The following is a 22,079-nucleotide window of genomic DNA, read 5'->3' on the forward strand; positions in this document are numbered from 1 at the left end:
ACTAGGCTGCAAAGATAGGGAAATGCATGGGTCTTTGTAGGGTATTTATCCTTAAATTTGAGATTTCAATTAACTTATTTTCCTTAGTTTAATCTAAACAGATATATACTTGACTCACTCTCAAACTCCTCCTAGGAATAACTGCCTGTTGGCCAGTGTTAAGAGCTATCCTTTTAAGGGGAAACTTCATTAGACCAGCAAGGGCCAGGAAAGAAGAGCCCCGGGGCCAAAACGGCAGTCGCTTTTAATGAGCCCTCAGCAGATTCCGTTAAGGGAGTGGGTGGGAATGTGAAAAGGGCGTGGACGGAGGCTGAGGCACGTGACATGACAGTTGGAGATTTTCTTTATTTCCAGCGTCAAGCTGCGAGGCTGCTGGTGATGATTTTTCGGATTGCGAGACATAGGAAGTTGTTGAAATCTTGTGATGCATTAAAATTTGCAAGTTTTGACTTGGCTTTGTCTGTGTCTCTGCGTAGGTCTGATTGTCTGTGTGGGTGTGCGTCGAGTGCGTGTGAGTGACAGTTGTGTGTCAGTGGCACGCTTTTCCAGCTTTCGGGAGCCATACACACACACACTCGGAGAGTCTGGCATTTTATGCAAATGTCGCTTTTCTGCGTAGCTGCCTCGCTTTTTAATGAGCACAAACACACACAAAGGGCCTGGGCCTCCCGCCACCCACATGGCCACAATTTACTGGGTTTTCCTCTCTGTGCATCTGTGTGAGCGCCGAGCCCTGCGACAGTGAAGCAATTAAAACGAAATAAGCAAAGTTTTTTCGCCTGGCAAACAATTTCACAGTTCAACATCAAGATGAATGCACAAATGTCATAGCCACACAGAGAAAATGAAAGTGAGAGTGCATAGGTGCAGCCTGAGAAGAAGAAAAGGCAGTTGTTTATCCTTAAATTCTTTGAGTATTGATATACTCTTACCAATATATTGCTTACCTTTCTCTGGGTACTTTAAATTCTTATAAATTCTTATAAATTATGGCCATACCTCAATTAGACATCGCTGCCCGTTTTGGGTTAAAAGCCCATTTGCCACTCAATCAGGTGGCATCAAGTATTGCTCTAAAAGCATTTTCTCTGCCCCCACATCCTCCACCACCACCCCCTGCTACTCACTAACACATTGCATTTGTTATGCCCTTGTTATCCTTGATCCTATTTGCGCTTTTCTTTTGCTACAGCGCTCAAGTGGAAGTGGCCGTGTGCATAGGTGTGAAGGTTGCCGCGGGGCGAGGCACCTGGCTGCAACATCAACAGCAACATCTCTGCAGGAGCGGAATGCATCAGCAGGGGCCGCGCATAAAAGGCTAATGCTCCGGGCCGAGTGGAGGGCCGTGTTGCCATCGGAATGCCCAGGGTGGCTTAGAGGTGCAACAGCTTGCCAACTGCATTACAATGCCACGTCACATGTGCGACAATCTGTTCCCATTTAAAAGCCAGCCATCGAGCGGTGCTGCTGCTTTTAGGTTGTAAGTCAGTTAGCAAGGTGACCATTAAATATTCACCATTTTATGGAAAAAGGATCAAGGGTAGAGTATTTCACAGAAACAAGAAAACATTCCAGTTTTAAAAATATAACGGTTTATTTAATATGTCAGATACCTTTAGTAAAGTACATATATAGCCATGTATTAGAGGCTAAAACTTTAATAATTTTAATCTTGAGCATTAGTAATTTTCGACTTCGAAAATTAGTGAATAAAACAATTTATTATAAATTATTTTTATGAGTTTTTGGTTTAGTTATTAGTAAATAAATGTTTCAAGATACAAAATTCATTTATTTTGATTTGATTTAGTTTAATCACTTTTACGTTATTTCATTAGGATATTTTAACTGAAAATAATGTATGTATTTTCTTTTCCAAACTGAGATATCTCAACAAATGCTGCCGTTTATTATTTGTGTCGCAACACTTAACGAAGGCAGCATGTTGAGTTGTTGCCAGCAGCTTTGTATATATTGCCAGCTTTTGCCATTGTTTGGGAAACATGTCGCCCAATGATTTGTTGACTGTGTCATGTTGCCAAGTGCCCGAGGGCAATTAAGTTATAAGCAGAGTAAGTTAATCATATAAGAATAACGCAGAGGCAACGTCTATTTTTAAACCAAAGATAAGGAATCAAATGCCATTAGCCAGGTACTTAATTTAATTGCTTACCGTGTTTCCTTGGAACTACTTAGCATATTTGAAAAGAACCCTGGAACATTTACAGGAAGTATAAAATTAAATAAAAGTAAACAAATATTTCTTAATTATTAAACTTAAAAATAAATTTACTAATAAATTAAGTAGCATCATCACAAATAAATTTGACAAGTTGAACTCATAAATAATAAATTTCTTACTACTATATTATACATTTACCTAACGCACCTCCCACTTCAACAATTCCCATAATTATTTTCGAATTAAGCCTTAATCCCTATAAACGCCCATTAGAATTGCATCATATTACCTAGTGGCTTATGACAGCCTATTAGCCCAGGCAGCACAATGAAGCAGTCAGGGGACAGCACTCGAAGGCCATTGATAAGCCCGTCGACGCAGGACGACAACAAAGCTCCTTCGGTGGGATAACTCAATTATGGGGTTAGTTATGGACACGGTTCGAGGGCCGGAACCTGACCTCGGGTTGAGTGACCGACCTGACCCGCTCGGATAAAGGCTTTTGGCCACTTTGCTGTCAAATTAGTGCCTAGTTCGGGGCGCATAATTGGCCGTGCCGAAAGTTTTTACACGCAGCCATAAAAGATTTATGGAAATTATGCATGTGTTTTTGTTCATCCTGCGGCGGCAGCGGCAAATCGTCCCGGGATTTATGCTGGCTCCTAATAAATCACACAAATACAGCCAACGGGGTCCATTAATTGGCAACACTCGAGCGGTTGCCAAAGGTCACGTCTTGGCAGCATGTTGACAGCGCGAGTCCCGGTCCCGAGCAACATGAAGCACGAGCGAAGTTTTTCCTCTCGGATTTTTCGTCGGGTTGCTTTTGCTTCGGGTTTATTACGCTCTCAGATCGCGTTGCTGCCGAAAACGGAAGCATGTTTCCCGCAATGGCGCAGCATGTTGCATACGACATGTTGAGTTCAGTGTTGTCCGTCAATGACTGCCGGCTTTAGCTACATAGATTCTTAACAAAAAAAAAAAGCTAAAAGTAAATATAATTGGAAAAAAATACAATAAAAAAACAGCTTTAAAAAAGGAAAACATAAATGGTGGAAAATATGTATTGTTATTTTTCGTTATTATTAATTTTTAATTATTAGGTTAATTGGCCATTAACTATTTGATTTCTTAAATTTCTTTGTATTTTGCTTTTATACACATATTTCAAACATATTTTCCTTTTAAAATAAATATTTATTATCATGAATATATTGAATAAATATATGCCGTTATCTTTAATATACGAAATGTTAATTTTTTCTTTCGAACGTGCTAGATATACATAGGCTGGGAGTAGCCAAACTGACAGCACTGGTTGCGTGTTGCTCGATGTTGCCGAGTTGAACACGTAGCCGACCGGGGAACCAGCTCGTTGGTCTCGTGTTTAGTCTTGTCCGTTCTTGTTCGTGGCTCGCAGCGTTTGGTTCGTCGTGCGCGAGATTCGAATTTAGAATTGCCTTTCGGCTTTGCCTCTGCAGCATCCGAGAAGGTATAAATTTCAGCTGGCAGCGGAGTCAGCAATCAGCTAGCTGGCGATGTTTTTTTGTCAACCTGCGATTTATGTGGCTAATTAGAACAAGAAGAGGCGGCCCATTAGTGCGTGACTCTCGAATGCTGCGCATCCGTATCCGTCAGGTTGCGTGTGCCCCGCCCCCTCGCCCCGAGTAGGGAAAAACAAAGAGAGAAAATAAAAAAACGAATAACACACTCCAGTCATCAAAACACTCGAGAAAAACTGGGAGAAGCGGAATCCCAAAAAATCTGCAGTGCGAAAAAAGGAAAATTAAAATTTCGGGCAAAGCGGATTACGGGCGGAGCCACAACAGCCGTAGGCGGCAAAGGAAAAGTGTGCGGGAAAAACAACAACAAACAACACTCGAATTGGAAAGTGAATGTGCGGAAAGTGCGTAGAACAGATAAACACGAGTGAGGAAGTAAATCATATGGAAATTTGAACGCGTCACGCCGGCTCATTAACGTGCGTTTGTGTGCGTGTTGTCCATCAATTAATTCAAGCATAATAGCGCCAGTCAGTTTTCGCACTTTAAGCGGCAAAAAACCACCAACGGCAGCAGCAGTTGGAAAACCAAAGAGATAAAAAATAAAGAAAAAACCCATAAAAGGTCACGCAGAGCTCACAAAGAAACAGGCGAAATTAATGACACAATAACACACTGCGGTTTCATTTGTAGTGGTCAGTATCTGTGTATCCCTGCTTCGGTGGCATAGTGTATTCCCAGAGTGGGCGCAACAGTTCCTCGGTATATCACAATATATATAACGGTATATATGTATATGTGAACCCCCCTGATCAGTTCGGTCGCGTGGCGCAATAATTTATCACAATTGTCATCGGGCGAGTGAAAGTGCAGCATCCACAAGATACGAGATACAAATTGTTTATGCAGACATCTTCCCAAATACGGGTCAGTGCATTAGAACAATAGCTGCGAGCAGCAAAAGTTGTTGATAAAGGGAAAACATAAATTAAAGTTACCAGTTTTCCCAGTTGCCAACTCGCCAGTCGCCAGTCGCCAGTGGCCAGTGGCCAGTTGGAGGCCTTGAAAGTTCCTCCGCCTGTTGGATTAGCAAGCGCAAGAAGCCCGGGGTGAGTCTGAGTCCCTCTGATTTGTAGCTGTAAGTCGGGGCTTACAGCTCCATTCGCAGGATAGATCCTTGCCTTGGTCTCGGCCTCGCCCAGAACTTGAGTGGGTTTGCTTATGGGACAGATTTGTTTGCCTTTCAAATTTTCATGTACGAGTGGGCTGCCGTTTTGATGGTCACTTCTGGGAAATATGCTTCAAGACGGCTGCTCCACGACTGAGATTTATGTAGCGTTTACTGCTCGTTTTTTTTTCTCGGGGAGAATTAAAAGTAAATTGAATTAGAGCAATTTTAAAGGAATATTACTAGGAAATAACAAGGCAGCTTAAATGTTAATAATATTCACGATTTTATGAAATTAAAATTTTATCGTTTCGCCAATTAATTTGGTGTTAATTTGCTCAAGTATTCTACATCACATCAGCTTATTTATTTACCTTATTAACTATTTAAGGCGAAACATTCTTAAGGAGATTCGTTTAAGATTAACACACTTTATCATATATTTAGGAAATATGGTGATAAATTATTAATAAGCCGTATTTAATTATTTTGATTATTTTAATGAAAACTGCTTCCATTTTAATCGATTTAAATAATTAAATTCCTTGCAACTATTTTTTAACTATTTCAAAAAACCTCTAATGTATTTATAAAATGGTATCGCATTTAATTAAATAATTATCACAAAAACGTGTACTTTTAACTCCCACTTTTAAAGCCTCATTTAATTCCCCTTCATGTCTATATTTATTTTACTTGACTTAATTCCATAAATCAAAAGCCGGGATTCCATTGACAAATTCTACTTTCTCTGTTTCAATTTCAAGGCAACCTTTTATCCGTTTCCCTTATTTTTTTCTCGTTTTTTTGGGGGGGAACATGAACATAACCTTGGCAACAATCCGGTCAAATCTTTGCATGAATTTCGCTAAGCGCCTCTTGGCGCCTTATAACCAAAACAAAACTCCCATGTGCGTATAGGGAACACACATACATCCGTACATAGTGGCACATATGGCCCACATAAAAAGCAAATCACAAAATCCACTGCACCTCCCTTTGTCCCCCGAAAAAGCAGTAAGCTCATATAAACGCCACCGCCGCAGGATATTTGCAAAGCCAGCGCCGTGAAAGAACCTCCTACTCCGCCTGGGTCCGAGCAAAAACCCGTGTCCTGGACCAGCACGTACATATACGGCATAACATATACATATACGGAATACAGTATACCCCTGCAAACATGCAAGCCTGTCCAGAGTTTAGTCTATTAAGGCAAATAGAAATCCGGTAGAAATATAAAAGGCACAAGCCACACCCGCACAAAGTTGAAAATATGAACAGGGCGAAACAAAACCAAGCGAAACGAAGCGATGCGATGAAAACATAGCGTATACAGTTGAGCCTCCGTAACAGGAGCTGCAGTAATGATACTTAACAATCTTGATAATGTCCTTTATAAACACTCTAGCAGGATATACTTTTTTAAACCAAAAAAACTGAAATGTTAAAGTATCTATCAGCTTTCTATTCATGTTTTTTTGATAAATGAATATCCTTAGAAGGTTCCAATTTAGGAAATTCTATTAGAAATTGTTGAATCTGAGTAAAAAGTCAGCAGGATATACCAAATTTACGCTCCATGTTTAATAATGGCTTCGTTCGTGCTAAAGCTGCTCCACCGTACAAAGTCAGGGGGCGGCTAGCGAGCACCAAAAAAAACGAAATTTAGGTAAATGCATAAAAAAGAATTCAATTTAAAAACCAAATGCCGGGAGCTGCGAAAATGCTGCCAATGGCTGTTCCTCATGAAATGTGTGTGCTATGTGCAAATATGTGAGTTTTGTGAGACGGCAATGCTGCTGCTGCCGCCTGCCAAACAATAAAACTTTCAATACATATTTTATTTGACTTTCTGCTGCAATTTTATGCATAATAAATTCTGCAGCCAGTAGTCGCTGCTGGAACAATGGCTTTGGCCCCAAGAGCTTTTGGGGAAAATGGGAAAATATTATGAGTAAATACAATCATATTGCTAGGAAAACATTTGCCCGTGTGCGACTTATGCATAATGAAGAGATTCCATGCTGGCGCAGATTGCAAGATAAACCAGTTAGATCGCTATAGGCGATGGCCATTTTGGAATGCCATTATCTACCAACGGAATTAATCCGGCCTGATCCATGGCCACATGGGGGGATTGTCGAAAATTAGAATGAATCCCGCCTGGGCTGGCTGGCACATTTTCCAATTAACGAAATTTACAAAATGCCAGCGCGTCCCTGCTAAGCCTGCAATTAAAAAGGTGGAGCACGTAGAGTGCAGGTGACGTCGAACCCGGCAACCAGGGCCCGCCTGCATCCGCACGTAGTATGCAAATTGTTGCAAATTATCGGCGTAAATTGCATTTGGCTTTAATGAGCAGAGAGCGAGCGTCTGGAGCAGGTCCTGGCTACGAAAATTCCTACGCCCCCGGCTCGTTCGCGCAGCTCAAAGTTCAATTATGCTTCCGCGTCGTCGTTTTCGCCACTGTTTGCATTTAATTTCACATTTTGTCCCTGCTCTGATTTATGTATTTTCTCTCGCCTGCGGAGCGACTTAGCATATTTACTTTGTATCTATTTCCATGCGGATTCAGAGTCGGAATATCTCAGAGTCTGAGTCTGAGTCGGAGGCTGGGCCTGGGTCTGGGTCTGGGGAGTAGGCTTCGATTTTATTTGCGTGTTGTCACGTCGCGGCTTCCGAAGATTCGTTTCGTTGCCCTTGTTCGAGTGTGCAGATGCCGCTTTAGATATTTGTGATTCTAATGCCCTTAAAGTGCTCCTCCTGATTTGCATACGCACACTGATGAAGATGAATTCCCCCTGGGAGGCAGACTTTCGTTGACCTTCCACGTCTCAATTTCACCGTGGAATTCCTTGACCCCGCCAGCGCACCGAGTGATAAACTTGTTATATTGCCATGTTACCTCTTATCACATAATGCTAATTGCCTTCGCCCAGCTAATTGCCGGCAATTCGACGATGGTCCACGGTCCGTTGTCTGCCTCTGCCATAATTTATCAATTTGCGCAGCTCTTCGGCTTCTGTAAACGAAGCAAATGAAGCAAGCCGGGGAAAACGAGCTTATCTCATGTCAAACACACACTTAAACGGAGGCAAACACACCCCAGAGGGAAATTCTTGTGCAGGAGAGGAGATGCTTGTAAATTTTTATTGGCCCTTAATGCAATAGAAACTATACGGCAAGCATGAACATTTCCAATTCAATTGGAAATACGTATTAACATGGCCATCTAGTTGCATTGGAATGGACAAATAGAAAACACAGAGCGAAATGGGGGGGATTTGTATGCTTGAATGGGGGATTTTATGCCAGAGTTCCTTTTAAATTCCCTTCTTAAACTAATTTTACAAAAATTTTTGATTTTCCTAAAACTATAGATTCTTCTTTTTAACTTCAAGTAACTTTACTTTTTATTAAGAAAAGTTTCTCAGTTTGTAACAGAATTACACAAAATATTTCCTGTGTAGAGCCAAACCAGCATAAAGGACATTTTCCGTAGAGCGGAATGCTGTTGACCAAATGCGATTTCAGCATTAAGCACAGTGAATTGCATTTACCTTGCATATACGTTTTTTTTTTATAAGAGATTCTCCCCCGCTCGATATCTGCAACGGGCTTCGATTAATGTCTGAGTCGCTTAATTGGCTTTCTGTGTTGCGATTTCACCTGAATTCCTGCTCCTGCTACAGCTGCCGATGCTGATGCTGATGCTGCCAATGCCGATGTTTCTGTTGTCGCGGCTCAAGGATGAAACAAAAAGCACACCGCAAGCATTTGCATTTAGATTGAATTCGCCCGGCGTTCGTTCGGTGCTTTTTTCGCAGCTTGCTTTGACTGATGCAAGCCGAGGAAATCAAAATCGCGCTTGTGTCCCCCAAAACGGGCACATCCATGCGGGACAGCAGCAGATCCTAGCACATTTCCAGAAACACAATGGGAAAATATTGAGGAAAAATGGCAAAAATAGGAATGGAAATGGAATCATAGAAGCGTTGTTTACCCTGCACTTGCCACCGCTCCCCGACTCATTGGACCGCCGAGGGTAGATTTTTGTGGCAAATCTTAATTAAATGCATAATTCGTATTTATTATTCAAATGCTCTTGATTTATGCAAAGCGCGTCGTCGCTTCGTTGCCGCTGTCGCTGGCGTTGTCGTTGCCGTTCATAAATATTAATTAGAATATTTTTACTTTAGCCGAATATGAAGAGGAATTTGCATGCCATCGATTCGAAATTAAATAACTATTATAACCAAGTGGTCATACCATGAATGCAGAGTGAGTGAGTGGGCGGCAAACTCTCTATTTCTGCTGCCTGCGTATGAGTGTGTTTGTGCAGTTGAAAAGTGCTTGTATCCCCCTTTGAATAAATTAATGTCAAAAGTACTTTGGCTTTTGATTTTGATTGATGATTGTGCAGGGCCTTAAAGCTCCGGCCACCGCAGCTCAGCAACAGCAAAGCCGAGCCGCAGCCAACCACTTGGGGGCCTGGTGCTGAAGAGGCTGGCATTCAGGATGGCTTTCCCTTTGCCAGGACGAGAGCTCTAGGGCTGGTGGGCCGTTGAGCTGGCCCTGCGTGTGTGCATAGAAATTACGCATAAATAACCAGCCATGAGAATGCCCGACTTCCGCCCCAAAACCACCAGCAACCAGCCACCGCTCCCTAACCACCTTCCCCTAGTTGTCTGCTGCAGCTTTTGAAAGCGGCTGCATCATCATCTTTGTCATCAAGCTCGCTGCATCGTTGACAACGCCAATCCGCAGTCAATGACAGCCAGCTCTGGCTCTGGCTTTGGCTCCGGCTCTGGCTCTGGCTTTGGCTCCAACTCCGGATCCGCTCTTTTGCCCTACTGCCATGGCTCGAACCGGGTCTCCGGGCTACAATCATGCACGGAGCAAAATACGCGCAGTTAAGGAACTAATTCCTACCAAAGACCCATAATCGGTCTGTAATTGGTTACTCTTTCTAGTAGTAGGTTGTCTTAAAATAATGCCACTATTTTAAGTTCATTAAGAAAAAAATCTTCAAGCTTTACTTGGCTGTAAACAGAAAAGAAACTAATATTGATATAGCCTAGGTTTTTCTGCTGTGTATTCATGTGCCACACGCACGTGCGTGGTCGCATTATGATGCCGGAGATCGAGATGAAATGGCTCTGGAGATGAAGAGGCGAGGTGGTTGTGGTAGCAGGGTCTGCGGGACAGGGCGGTGCTGCCTTTGTCCCAGCCACAGACGCATCAATCAGCTGTGTGCCTTACTGCTGCTGCTGCCTTCGATGATACAAAATCATGCGAAAGTTCGAGTTGCTGTTCCCATTGCCTTTGGCTTTGCCTTTGTTTCTCTTCTTTTTTCCTGTCATTTTTTTTTTTTTTTTTTTTGTTTGAGCCCGGCCTGGGCGTGGCCGTGTAATCAATTACGTGGCTTCATTAATCATGCAAATACCAACAGGAACAGCCGCAACGGAGCACTGGAACTGAAACAACAGCAGTATTGCCATTATTGATTTTGTCAAGCGTGCGTCTGCTTATCAGCTAGCTGGTTGACGTCAAAGTCACTGGCAAAGACTCTGTCTCTGCTCCGGCTTTCTGCTTAAAATTAAAAATTTTTCCAGGAGCCACAGCCTCAGGACGACAGTCTGACTGGCTGAAGGATACCGGTCTTATCGGAGACACCCATTGTTGTTGCGACGGGCATCCACATATTTGCATAATTTCCTCGGCTCAGCTTCGTTTTGACAGGCTCTCTGGCTTTGACTATGGCTCTATGTGGCATATTCAAGGTTAATTTGTTTCGGCAAACAAACTTTGACTGCGCCCCCAAGTATGCTAATATTTCCCAGCCCAGCCAAGAGCCAAGCGTTCTGGCTTTCAATATTCCTTCGACTGGCATTTTATTTGCGGAAATATTGAAGACCTCATAATGAAGTTTCATGGCGTATGCAGACACGCATTAAACGCACTCACATACGAGCCCCTTTCACCCGGCTTGTGGCCCGAATCGCTGGGGAATTACTCCCAGTTCTCAGCTCTCAGCTGCCTGCTCCCTACGGAGTCCCGATGCTGGAGGGGCAGCAGCAGCGGGAGCTAGAGCTGGGGCAATATGGGATCAGGGGGCTGCATTAAAAATGAAAGCCTTTGGAATTCGCTTGTTAAATAAAATTTTATGTAAATGATTGAATGAACGCGCGCGACGAGCTCTGAATGCTGTCGTTAAAATGCTTTTCAGGGCTCTTGTGGAAAAGCCTGTTGTTGTAATTGATTTTGCTTCTCTTTTTTTTTTTCAATTGCGCTGCACGAAGCTTTTGAAAAGCCGTTTATCGAGGGGGCTTTAGGTAGAGGAGGGAGAGGGCAGTGGAAATCCCTGTGAATGCACACGGCCAAGGTGTTTTTCCGACAATTCGTTAACCGCTTTTCCCTGTTCATTAGACTTGGAACTTTTCGCCAGGCTTAAAAGCATTCGAATCCTGCGGCTACTCACGTTTCCTGTTGCGCATGTTTTGCATTTTGTTACCTGTCACCGTCTACCGGCTACCGTTTTTTTCGGCTGCCTCCTGCTAAGTCCTTTTTATGCGTCTTAAAAATGCAAATTTACGCTGACATTTAGCGCCGAGAGCGGTGGCAAAGCGGGGGCTAGTTAAGTGGCCACCGCTAATTATGTGCAGCCTTCCAAGTGCTCCTCCGCTTGCCCTGCTGAGCCTTCTTATCTTGGCGGCCAACCCACCCGGACTCGCCGTTGAGTGTCGGGTTTTACGACTCCGTAATCTCCGGCCCTAAACTCCCAATGATGTGAGAGGCAGTCAAGTCGCCGGAGCGACAGTTGTCAAAAATATGCACATACATAATGCATACCATCTAGCACATAACAAGTACATGCTTACACAGAGGAAAATTATAATATAATTTCATAAAACATATATCTTTGGAGTGCTTGGTGGTACTTGTCAACAGTAAACTTCGGCTTCCTGAAGTTAGCTTCGTTGAATTAGCACTTTCCACCATTTTATGTTCTTTTTATACCCTTGCAGGGTATTATAATTTCAGTCAGAAGTTTGCAACGCAGTGAAGGAGAAGTTTCCGACCCTATAAAGTATATATATTCTTGATCAGCATCAAGAGCCGAGTCGATCTAGCCATGTCCGTCTGTCCGTCTGTCCGTCTGTCCGTCTGTCCGTCCGTCTGTCCGTCCGTCCGTCTGTCCGTTTCTACGCAAACTAGTCCCTCAGTTTTAAAGCTATCTGAATGAAACTTTGCACATAGTCTTCTATATACTCTCACTGCTATATATGTCGGAACGGGCCGGATCGGACGACTATATCATATAGCTCCCATACAAATGTTCGATAAATTTTTAGAAAAAAAAATTTAACTTGGCTGTTTTTCAATATTTTTGCATCATTTTTGAGATTTAGCCATTTTATATTATTCCAGAATTTTGGTAAAAATTTTATGAAAATCGGACGACTATATCTTATAGCTGCCATAGGAACGATCGGAAAATGAATAGGAAAAAAATTATAACTTCGTTGTTTTTCAACATATTCTTATCTACTTTTAGAAATGAGCTTCTTTTATTATTTCAGAATTTTGGTAAAAATTTTATGAAAATCGGAGAACTACATCATATAGCTGCCATGTAAACGATCGGTAAATGTGGAGAAAATGTAAAGCTAGGAATGTAAAACTGTAACTGTCAAACTGTAAACATAATAAGTATAGGTAAAATGTAATGAAACTCTGTTTTGTGAGTGTTTTCAGCATTTAAATTTATAATATAAACATCAAAACCAATCTGCAAGGGTATACAAACTTCGGTGTGCCGAAGTTAGCTTCCTTTCTTGTTTTTTGATATTATATATTTAATTATTATTTAAGCTATAGGTTTCTGTATCCTTTATCCTTAAAGGTTATTTATTATCCTATAAATTTAACTTTGTTTAAATGTGCGATATTTCCATACGAAAAACAAAAGTTTCAAATTGGATTCACTTAATACTTTTAATTTATGAAAATGGAATAACGTTTAAAAAGAGTTTGTTGTCAAAAAAAAGTATTTGCTTTTGGTAATACTGGCTTATATACTGGCTTACATACTGGACTACAGCTTGCAGTAATTGGCAACAAATTCCAAATCAAAGTATTTAACTTTTTTTGCTCTGTGTAATGTACCACAGCCGAATTTGTTCCCCCAGCATGTAGATTCTTCTTTTGGCTAATGCGATTTTTGTAAATTGACAGCTACGTGACAGTGCTTACGAGTTTAATGACAAGAACAACATGCGCGGCGAAAGGGGGCGCTCTGCTGACAAGTGGCAATATTTTATGCTTTGTGGGAGAAAGCGCTCTGCTCTCCACTGTCAGCGCCACTTCCTCTTCCCACAGAGATCAGCAGGCCCGGCTCAGACGGCTAATGCGACGTGGGAGCGGAGCGGAGCGGGCACATGTGTGCCTCACATGCAATTTCGGGCTCGGGTCTCACAATCGGGCAATCTTCATTGACATTTGACATTCCGAGCGGGCTTTGGCTCTGACTTTCGCTTTGACAGGCGAAATGCGCAGCAAATTGCGGATGCCAGTGGCAGTGGCTGTGCAGCAGCGGCAAGTGCAGCAGCCCCCAAAAGAAATGATAAATTGAAAACTCATAAATTATGTCAAATTATAAGCGGGAAAGAGCAGAGGAGAAGGAATAAAATAAAGAAACAACCCCCTTTCTGGCCATCTTCTGCCCCGTTCGCTGATGACATTGTCTGCGGTGGACAGTCGGGTGTCAACTTCAAGCTCGTTGCTCATTTTGTCAGTTGAGTGGAAACAGTCTTGACATTTATTAACATTTCTACCCCGCCCCCCCGACTGCTGCCGGCAATTAAATATATTTCCACAGCATAACCATTTTTTATGGTATTTATTAAAGCGGCGCGTAGGTAGCCCAAGTAAACATAAATCATTTTTGTTTCTTTCCTTCTAACTCGCTTATTTTGTTATGCTGTCAGGCGTGCTTTCGTTTCCTAACTGCGGTCTGGCTGCTAGCTAGCTGTCCAGTGCACTGTAGTGGCGGGCTTTAAAAATCGTTTAAATGGAGATTTCGGAGGAGAGGACCGACCAGTCCTGACCAGAGGCTGCCATAACTCAATGTCAATTTGAGCAGCCAGCAGGCCCAGGCCTGCGCCAGGCAGCCAACCGCAAGCCGATTGAGGAAGATGAAGTTTTCCTTCCCTTGACCGAAATGGAATCAAAATATATTTGGTATTTAAAATGACGAGCGACACAGCACACACAACAGACACAATATGCTGCTGGATCCCAATCTGCAGCTAAGGCAGCTACAGCTACGGCCACAGATACAGATTCAGTTCAGATTCGGATTCAGATACATGTGTATCCGCATCTTGTGGCTTTGGGCTGGTATTTTGTTTAGCACGTTGCCACGCCGCCTCCGTCGTGTGTTTTATTTTCGGCAAATGGAAATTCCATTATGTAAAACACGGTCCGAATCACAGGCAACCTCGTACAGATGTACAGATGTCTCAACTGTAACTTGTACTTTTGTGCCTCTGCTCTGCTCTGCTTTGGTGTTCTGAAGCATTTTTGCCGCTGATGCTAATTTTGATTTATTTAAATATTGTTTTATTTCCTTGAACTGATTTTCTCGTTTTTGGGCCTTTCTTTCTGAAGTGTTTGCATTCGGTCTGCTGGTCAGTCGTGCTCTGTGCAAATGAAATTGATTTTAATGTGTTTGCCGTCTTTGCGCCTGAGAGCGCCTGCAAATTTGTATAAATAAATATTTTGTTAGAAGCACGAAGGCACCCCTTCTCAGGCTCGGAGCCTCTCCGGGGATTCTCTTCAAAGGCGATAGTAGAATTCCGGAAACCTTGGGGAGTATGCCACAGCAATCCCCTTGGAGCCGACAACTGCATTTGTAAATTCTAGAGAAAAATATCTCTCGCTGAGACATTTTGTCTGGCTTTGGCTGTCGCCCGGAGGTCTAAATTTATCACAGACAGCGCCGATTTATGTTTTCCAGCGCTACAGCACTGTCAATCCTAGGACCGCAGATGCTCCCGGCTGAATTCCTGGCCATAAGTATTCCTTTATTGTATATATATGTTAGCTCTTTTCTGCCCCGATTTAATGCGATGAATGTGATAAATTAATTTAAAGAGAGGGAAATGAATTTATGAAATTTTAAATGCGCCAAAATGTATGCAGTAATCATTGTTAATGCATCAGGCGCATCTGCCTCTGATGCAGGGCCGGAATTTAAAATGTCCCGTTCGAGCGAGTGCTGTAATTAATTGAAAACTGTTTATAAAATGCGAGCCATATGGAATTTCTTGTTTTTTGTTCCCGTGCAGAAATTGGTCGTTTAATTATGCGATCGCAAAATGAGTATGTAAGAAGCTTGTGTGCTGTTGATGTTTTTTTTTTTTTTTTTTTTGAGCACGTTTTTTTGTGTGCTCGGCCTGGTTATTATGCAAATTATTTATTGTGTGAATGAAATGTAAATTTTTAATTGATTTAAAAAAAGCGCTCGAATCGCTCGCTCCGAAACTCGGTCACATATCAGCTCACGCGATTTTTGTCGCCAGTTGTTAGTCGCTATTTTCCGGCGGATTCCCGGGAGGCGGCTGGCACTGGGCGTGGCATGGAACTCCGACAGTAATAGTAACTCTAACTGCGACTGCACCGAAACTGTTGACATTCACGCACAAATTGGGTTTACTAACGAGTTGGCTTTGGCTCTGGCCGATGGGTGGTGGTGGCTGGCGGCAGTGTTGACGGTCGCCTGCTGTTTGTCACTTTTGGCACTTTTGTTATCGTACACCCCATACCTACCCTCCCTCCCCCCCTCCCCGGGAATCGCAAAATCGCAGAAAAAAAGCCCGAAAAAAGGAGAAACGAGAGCGAACGCGAAGCTTTCGCGCCTGTTATTTATGGCTTCGATTATCCCCGCACACAATGGGCCAAAAAAGGAGCGGGGAAAGTGTTTGCCCTAAGCAAACCCAGTGGAAAACGGCTTGGCAACGGCTCGAAGCTGGCAATAAAACAAAACGCACACGCGTCCCATTCAGTCGGAGTTCCATGGAACGGGGACATGGACATGAGCGGCTCGGTTCTGGTTCGGTTCGGGGTCGCAAGGGATCCCATGTTTCGGGACACAATTTGGGAATTTTCGGAGGTCAAAGACAGAGCATCGAAATCACAGAAGCAGCACAAGGACATGCCGAAAGAGGCTTTGCGTATTTTCAATAGTTGCCATTGTACACACACAAAACAATCGAAGCGGTAGGTGGGGCGTGGGGCGGGGCACCACGGCTGGCAGACGCACACACACAGTGGCTGCCAAGATAATAACACCTTATTTGGAGAGAAAATTTGTTCTACTAATTATTGAAAAAATATGAGACTTTAAAAAAGTTTGTAATACGTATATTTGATTTTGAGAGCAATTTATGATATATTTTGTCTTAAAAAATAATTTGTGATTAGTAGATTTATTTATTTTATGAGTCTATAGGGGCTCATTCTTTTCATAATTTAATTAAAAGTATAAAATGTTCAATCTTTGGTTATATAATAATATTTTTTAACTACTGGCAAAAGCTTTTGTTATTCTGAAATAACCCATAAAATACTTTATTAATATTCAGGATATGAGTGTTATTTTCATCCCCGACCCTATTCTCTTCCCCGCTGCTGTTCCTACGCATATGCGGAGGGGAAAAATCTGTGTGCCGGTTTCAACGTTTGAATTATGATTTTCATGAGGCGAACTTTTAGTTTGATTTTTGCCATCGTTTCGTCGCTTTTGTCACAGAGGATGTTGTCGCTGGGTTTTTGGCATCGGTTTAGGTTTTGATTTCGGCTTCGTTCTTGCCATTCACCATTCGCTGTTTTGGGTTCCACGGGCAGAAAATTTATATTCGCCACTAATGCGGGCACTTAAACCGCACAAACAAAATGGCTTCGCTGGCTTGAGCTTCTCTTTCTATTTATGTTGCCCCATCTCTTTCGCAGCCTCCCAGGGGCTCTCCTTGTCGCTGGAGACTCTTAGCTGGGCCCATGTGAAAATGACTGAAATCGTATCGAAAATCAAAGGTCACTTTTGGGATCAATTCAAAAGGAATTGCCGCATTCAAATCGCTCTGAGGCACTTGTAAAAACACACACACACACAGAAGGAGAGAGAGAGAGAGAGAGGCTGGAAAGGGGAGAAAGAGAGGACCGAGTATGTACACAGATGTGGATTCGAAGGATGTGGCCGCTGCCATAGATATTCAAACTAAATGGCGTCATCTATAACGTGGATACATGAGTGTGTGTGTGTGCCGGGCTGTGTGTCTCGGCTGACTGTCGATAGGAAATGAATTTTAATGATTGCCCCGAAAAACTTTGGCCATAGCTGTAGCCAGTGTGTGGGAGTGTGTGTGTGTTGGTTGTATGGCTTGTTTGTCCCGGCCAAGAGTGCTTTTGGGTTGGGGGAATGCTGATTGCTTGTTGTTCTTGCGAGCCAGCCGAAAAGTTTGCACATTAAACTGTTTATTTTAAGTAGCCGATAACTGAGAGGCGGCCGTGTAATCTAGCCCCGCGCTGAACCCACCCACCCACATGCCTGACACCACGCCCTGTGCGAAGGGGAGGGGCGGTGGAAAATGGAAAATGCAAACAATTTTCCATGAAGCGGCACGTGCTACGCCTCAGCCATTTCACTCATGCATCTTGCCGCCTCTCAGCTGCTGGCAATATGTCAAGAATCCGCGATGCGGGTTATTTCTGGCCCCTCGGGCTAATTAAAAATGAGCTGCTTCGACTCTAGAATATCGACTCGGCAATATGGAGAGCGGAGTGCAGCCCGCAAATGCATTTGTGTCATTTGCTATTCACGACTATTAATTAAATAGCCAAGTTAGTTGTTCCCCATGTACGGCTGCCGGTTTCCGCGCTAATTAAATGGGGTTTGGGCCGCTGGGTCTGTAATTGGTTCTGGCTTTTCCGAGAAGGGTCTCCCTCGCCCCATCTGGCCCTCGCAGCAGCCCTTCTTGCTCTCAATTTACTTTTAATTTGATTTCTCAGCGGTTGGCGCTTTGTTTATTTTTTCTAATTAATACGAAAACAAGTTGCGAGTTGTTCTGTTGGCCAGCAGCCAGGTGGCTGCCGCCACACCTCCTCACGCACGAGGTCCATCACCCGGCGGATTCCCAGTGGGATAAGTGGATTAAGACAGCTCTCACTACCAGCTTCACTACGGTACGACGTAAATCCATCAGTGTATGTAACTCATACGCCGCGTGGGCAGGGCAGAGGAGGGCGGCGCTTTAAGAAGGCATAATTAATTAGTTATGGGAGATGGGTGTGCGCCTTTTGCCGGCGACTTTATCGCTCCGGCCCCGATAAGAGAATAAATAATGAAAGATAAACAAAGTCAGTCAAGGCTGAGACAAGCTAACAAAAACAAGGCCAAAAGGACATCTGGGTACTGTTGTCAGTTGGTGGGCGGAGGGAGGGAGGATTACGGAGCTGGGCCGATTGTGGGTTAAACGTCATGTGTTTGAATGAAATGAGCCCTGTCACGCCCCCTCGGGCCGTCGCCCTTTTGTGTAGCGCCAGGTGACAAGCTGAAATCTTAAAGTAGACATCTGCCTGCCCCTGCCCTTGCCCAGCAGCTTCCACGCCTCCCCAGCCTTCGGGGAAAATTTAATTATTGGCAATGCCAAGTCGAGCGCTTAGTTTTAAAGGTCCCGGCCAGCGATGAAAACTTGATAAATTGGATATTTAATTCGGCGAACGGGGTGAAAAATAAAAATGCAAAGGCAGCCAACAACCAACCCCAAGAAGCGTGCGTTAAATAATTGTTTCTGACAAAAAAATTCCGACCACGAAAAGGGTTCGTCCAGCAAGCAACCTAAACAACAAAAAATCCAACACAACTTTGGGTTACAGTCAGGCATGCCGTCGTCCTTGTTGTTGGGCAAAAAGTTACGAGCTGAAGATTATTAATTGAAGGATTAGAAGGCGTTCAAAGGGAATGCTGTGCGGCTTACTGCCAAACTAACTTCAATTTAAATTCAAATTTCGGGTTGCGGCGGGGGCCTGGGCCGTTGACACGTGTAAATATTCCTTCGAAATTTAAAACGTTTAATTTAATTGCAGCAGCTGTTAATTTAAATTGCAAAAACTTTGTCGCTGACGAATGCGCCGGCATTAATATTAAGCAAAGTTTAACGCAATATGCGAGCACCAAATTAAAGCCGCGCTGAACTGTATAAATAAATAAAAGGCATCGCCCGCTTTGATTGACGGATGAGCCGGGATTGCAGGGTGGCAGGAGGCGGGAGGCAGTTTTGCGAGGGGATTCCACCGGCAAGCTCAAGGGCCATGTCCGGGTGGGTGGCCTAAATGAAAGTCGGCCGCAGCTGCGCCACCTGTGAGCCCGGCGCATGTTGTCAAATTTAAGGTAAATTTGGTGGCAACCGCAGCCAAAGCAGCAGCCGTCGTGTTTACCCATTTGTTTTATTTATATAAAGCTGTCAGGCCGTTGGGCACTGGCGGTGGGGAGTAGGGTGTGAGCCGGAATCAGAGGAGTATCCACCCACTGGTTTGGCGACGACGAGTTTCAGCTTTCCTGTGACTGACAGCCGGAAAGGAGGGATAGCCGGGAAATTAAGGGAAAGACAGAGGGGGCGGAACTCTGTGTCCATCCTGCTTTCAAAAACATTTAGACCCTCGCCCCTCCCCTGAGGGCCATATGCGTGCACTAAATTAGTCAAATGGAGTAGTTTTTTATGTAATTTCCCTTTGTGATTTCCGGAAAACACAGGAAAATTTGCCCAAGGCAAGCAGCACAGAGATAAAATGAAATTACCATCGTCCCCAGTTTTGCACCTCATGACCACCGCTGTTTCCACTTTTTAATGCTTTAATGAAAATTCATGTATTTTGATTTATAAAATTGAATTTTAATTCTTTTTTAAGTTGGTAAATTCTACGTTTATAAATTAGATTACACTTTTACATAAAAATCTTGTTAATCTTTTCAGTTTCTTTTTGTTATCGCACAACTTTTTAAGGAAGTTACTTTTAGAGATTTAAATTTTGTAGTATATATATCAAATTCTTGTATTATTAAAATGCCCTTTGAGTGAATTCTGCTCAAAATTACATCGCAATCTGTTCACTTTAATGGAAAGAATGAAAAATGAATATATACTCTTCATGTATAAGGAGCACACTTTATTCCTATGTATGTGTATGTGGATGTTTGCCTTGGCCGGCTGCCCAAACACGAGCTTGGAAGCCATGGAGTGCGTCTATGGCAAAAGCGTAAAGAATATAAAAAATGGGAAAAATGAAAAACTTCAATCAATGCAAAGGACGCATTGGGGCCAAAAGGTCAACGCCTCAATGGCAAATATTTATTTAAACAAGAGTTAAGTAAAAAAAAACATATAGTACCCACACGCGCGTGCAGAAAAAAAAGAGAAATATCATATTAAAAATTTACCCTGACCAAAGGCGTGCCCTGGGATTTGATTAAAGCATTTTTGCATGGGCCTACCTTTGGGCATTAATTTTTAATTTTCATTACAAAGAACGCTGCAGTTCGTCTCCATTTTCGCCTCTGTCTCTGCCATCGAGACTTGGCAATTATCTGGCGAAGCGGAAATGCTGAAACGCCGCTCTGTGGAGCGGGACAAATAAATTAGGGCAATTATATTGAATTGTCTGATTGATTTCTCTTGCATGCACGAGCCAACTGCCTTTTGCCGGCCTAATTGCTGTTTTTTCTGCCCGATGTTGTGGGCGATGCTCTGCATTAATATATGTTTTTTCATAAGACGCAGCCTGCTGATGTAATAAACGCATAAAGGATATTAATGAGCTGCTGTTTGCTTATCCTCTCCCCCCACCCACTCTCTCGGCACTCACCCGATTTGCTTTTATTTCAGCTGAAAAGGCAACTAATTGCTTACTTACACACACACTCCTGCTCCCAGGCACACGCATGGGGGAAGTCGAGACAGAGAACTTATTGCTCATGCTGGCAGGCTCTGTTCTCGCATATTTCACAAATTGCGCATACGACATGTTAAACGTCTCGCACGCACACAACGCGCCAAACACACGCTCCAAGTCACGGCCAAGTCAGCGCCGAGCGCATTATCAAGCCATAGTGGGCAGGTTGCCTTTGCTTCCGCCGCTCTCTGGCTCCCTTTGTCATAATTCAACTTTTATTTATACACACAGACAGGAATACTGGGAACAAATACTCCGCAAGTCGAGATTTTCTTCGTGACTTTGACAATAGGAATCAGAGTTAGAGGATTTCAAAGAATAAGATTTTCTTTGAAGGAAAGTGCAATCAAAGGTTAAATTTGATTAGAGAAAGAGCTGGAGGAAAATCTGTAAAGATTGGATTGCTTTTACGTTCCCAGAGTTTATTGTTTGTAATTTATTATTTTCTTAAAAAGAAAATTTAATATTTTTGAAATAATTTATGTATTATTAACAACCTTGTGGATATATAAGTTTTTCTTCTAATGTAAGACATTTCCATTTCCCTCAGTGCATACACATGGGCACACACTCTGGGCCACTGAAATGTTCTTTGAGTGGCGCTAAAAGTATGCCGCATGGTGTAATAACACGCGTTGACGCCGAGGAGTTGGCGCTTCTGTCGCAGCTCCTGCTCCTGCTCCTTGAGCTGCCGCTTCTGTTACTGCTGCTACGGTGACAGTGACAGCGGCGGTGCTTACGCTTGTCAGACGCATGCTTATGATATATCACACAGGCATGTGGGACACACACTCATTCGCATTCGCATCCCCAACCCATCCACGTCCGCGAAGCAAGGAGCAAGGAGCGAGTGGCTGGGGCCCTAAAGCCCGCTCCCAGCTGCCCGATAAGAGGTTGTCAGTTAAATTCACACTGCGTCTATCTGTCGCCTGCATGCGCTGACTGACTGCAGCTGAATTTATATAGTATTTTATATTATTTTATTTTGAAATTTATGCCAGCTGCCAGGGCCCGCTTATGCCGGGAGTTATGCGTCTTTGACTTTATTGAGCATGCGAATTGCACAATGCATGGGCCGGGAGGGAGAGAAGACTCCCATCAGCAGTCCCATTCCCACACTCAATCCCCTCCATTACCATATGGGAATGTTCTTTGGGCTTTTATGCGGCGTTAAATCTTGAGGAAATTGTGTCACATTATGATGAACATTTATGGC

The 22,079-nt window shown here is 43.2% G+C and overlaps 1 protein-coding gene and 1 long non-coding RNA gene across 5 annotated transcripts in view; both read left to right on the forward strand.

Annotated features, from left to right (window-relative positions):
- The first annotated feature begins 3,598 nt into the window (after positions 1 to 3,598).
- Positions 3,599 to 22,079, forward strand: part of side (sidestep) — a 66,864-nt gene continuing 48,383 nt past the window's right edge. For all 4 annotated transcript variants that reach the window (XM_017179993.3, XM_017179994.3, XM_017179995.3 and 1 more), the window contains exon 1: positions 3,599 to 4,793. The gene's annotated coding sequence lies outside the window, so the exon portion shown is untranslated. The remainder of the gene's footprint in view (positions 4,794 to 22,079) is intronic.
- LOC138928792 (uncharacterized) lies at positions 12,859 to 13,555 on the forward strand. Its single transcript, XR_011445158.1, has 2 exons — positions 12,859 to 12,989; positions 13,045 to 13,555. It is a non-coding gene; the product is annotated as an uncharacterized lncRNA (long non-coding RNA).

This window comes from Drosophila kikkawai, chromosome 3R, assembly GCF_030179895.1.
Source record: "Drosophila kikkawai strain 14028-0561.14 chromosome 3R, DkikHiC1v2, whole genome shotgun sequence".
Classification (NCBI taxonomy): Eukaryota; Metazoa; Arthropoda; class Insecta; order Diptera; family Drosophilidae; genus Drosophila; species Drosophila kikkawai.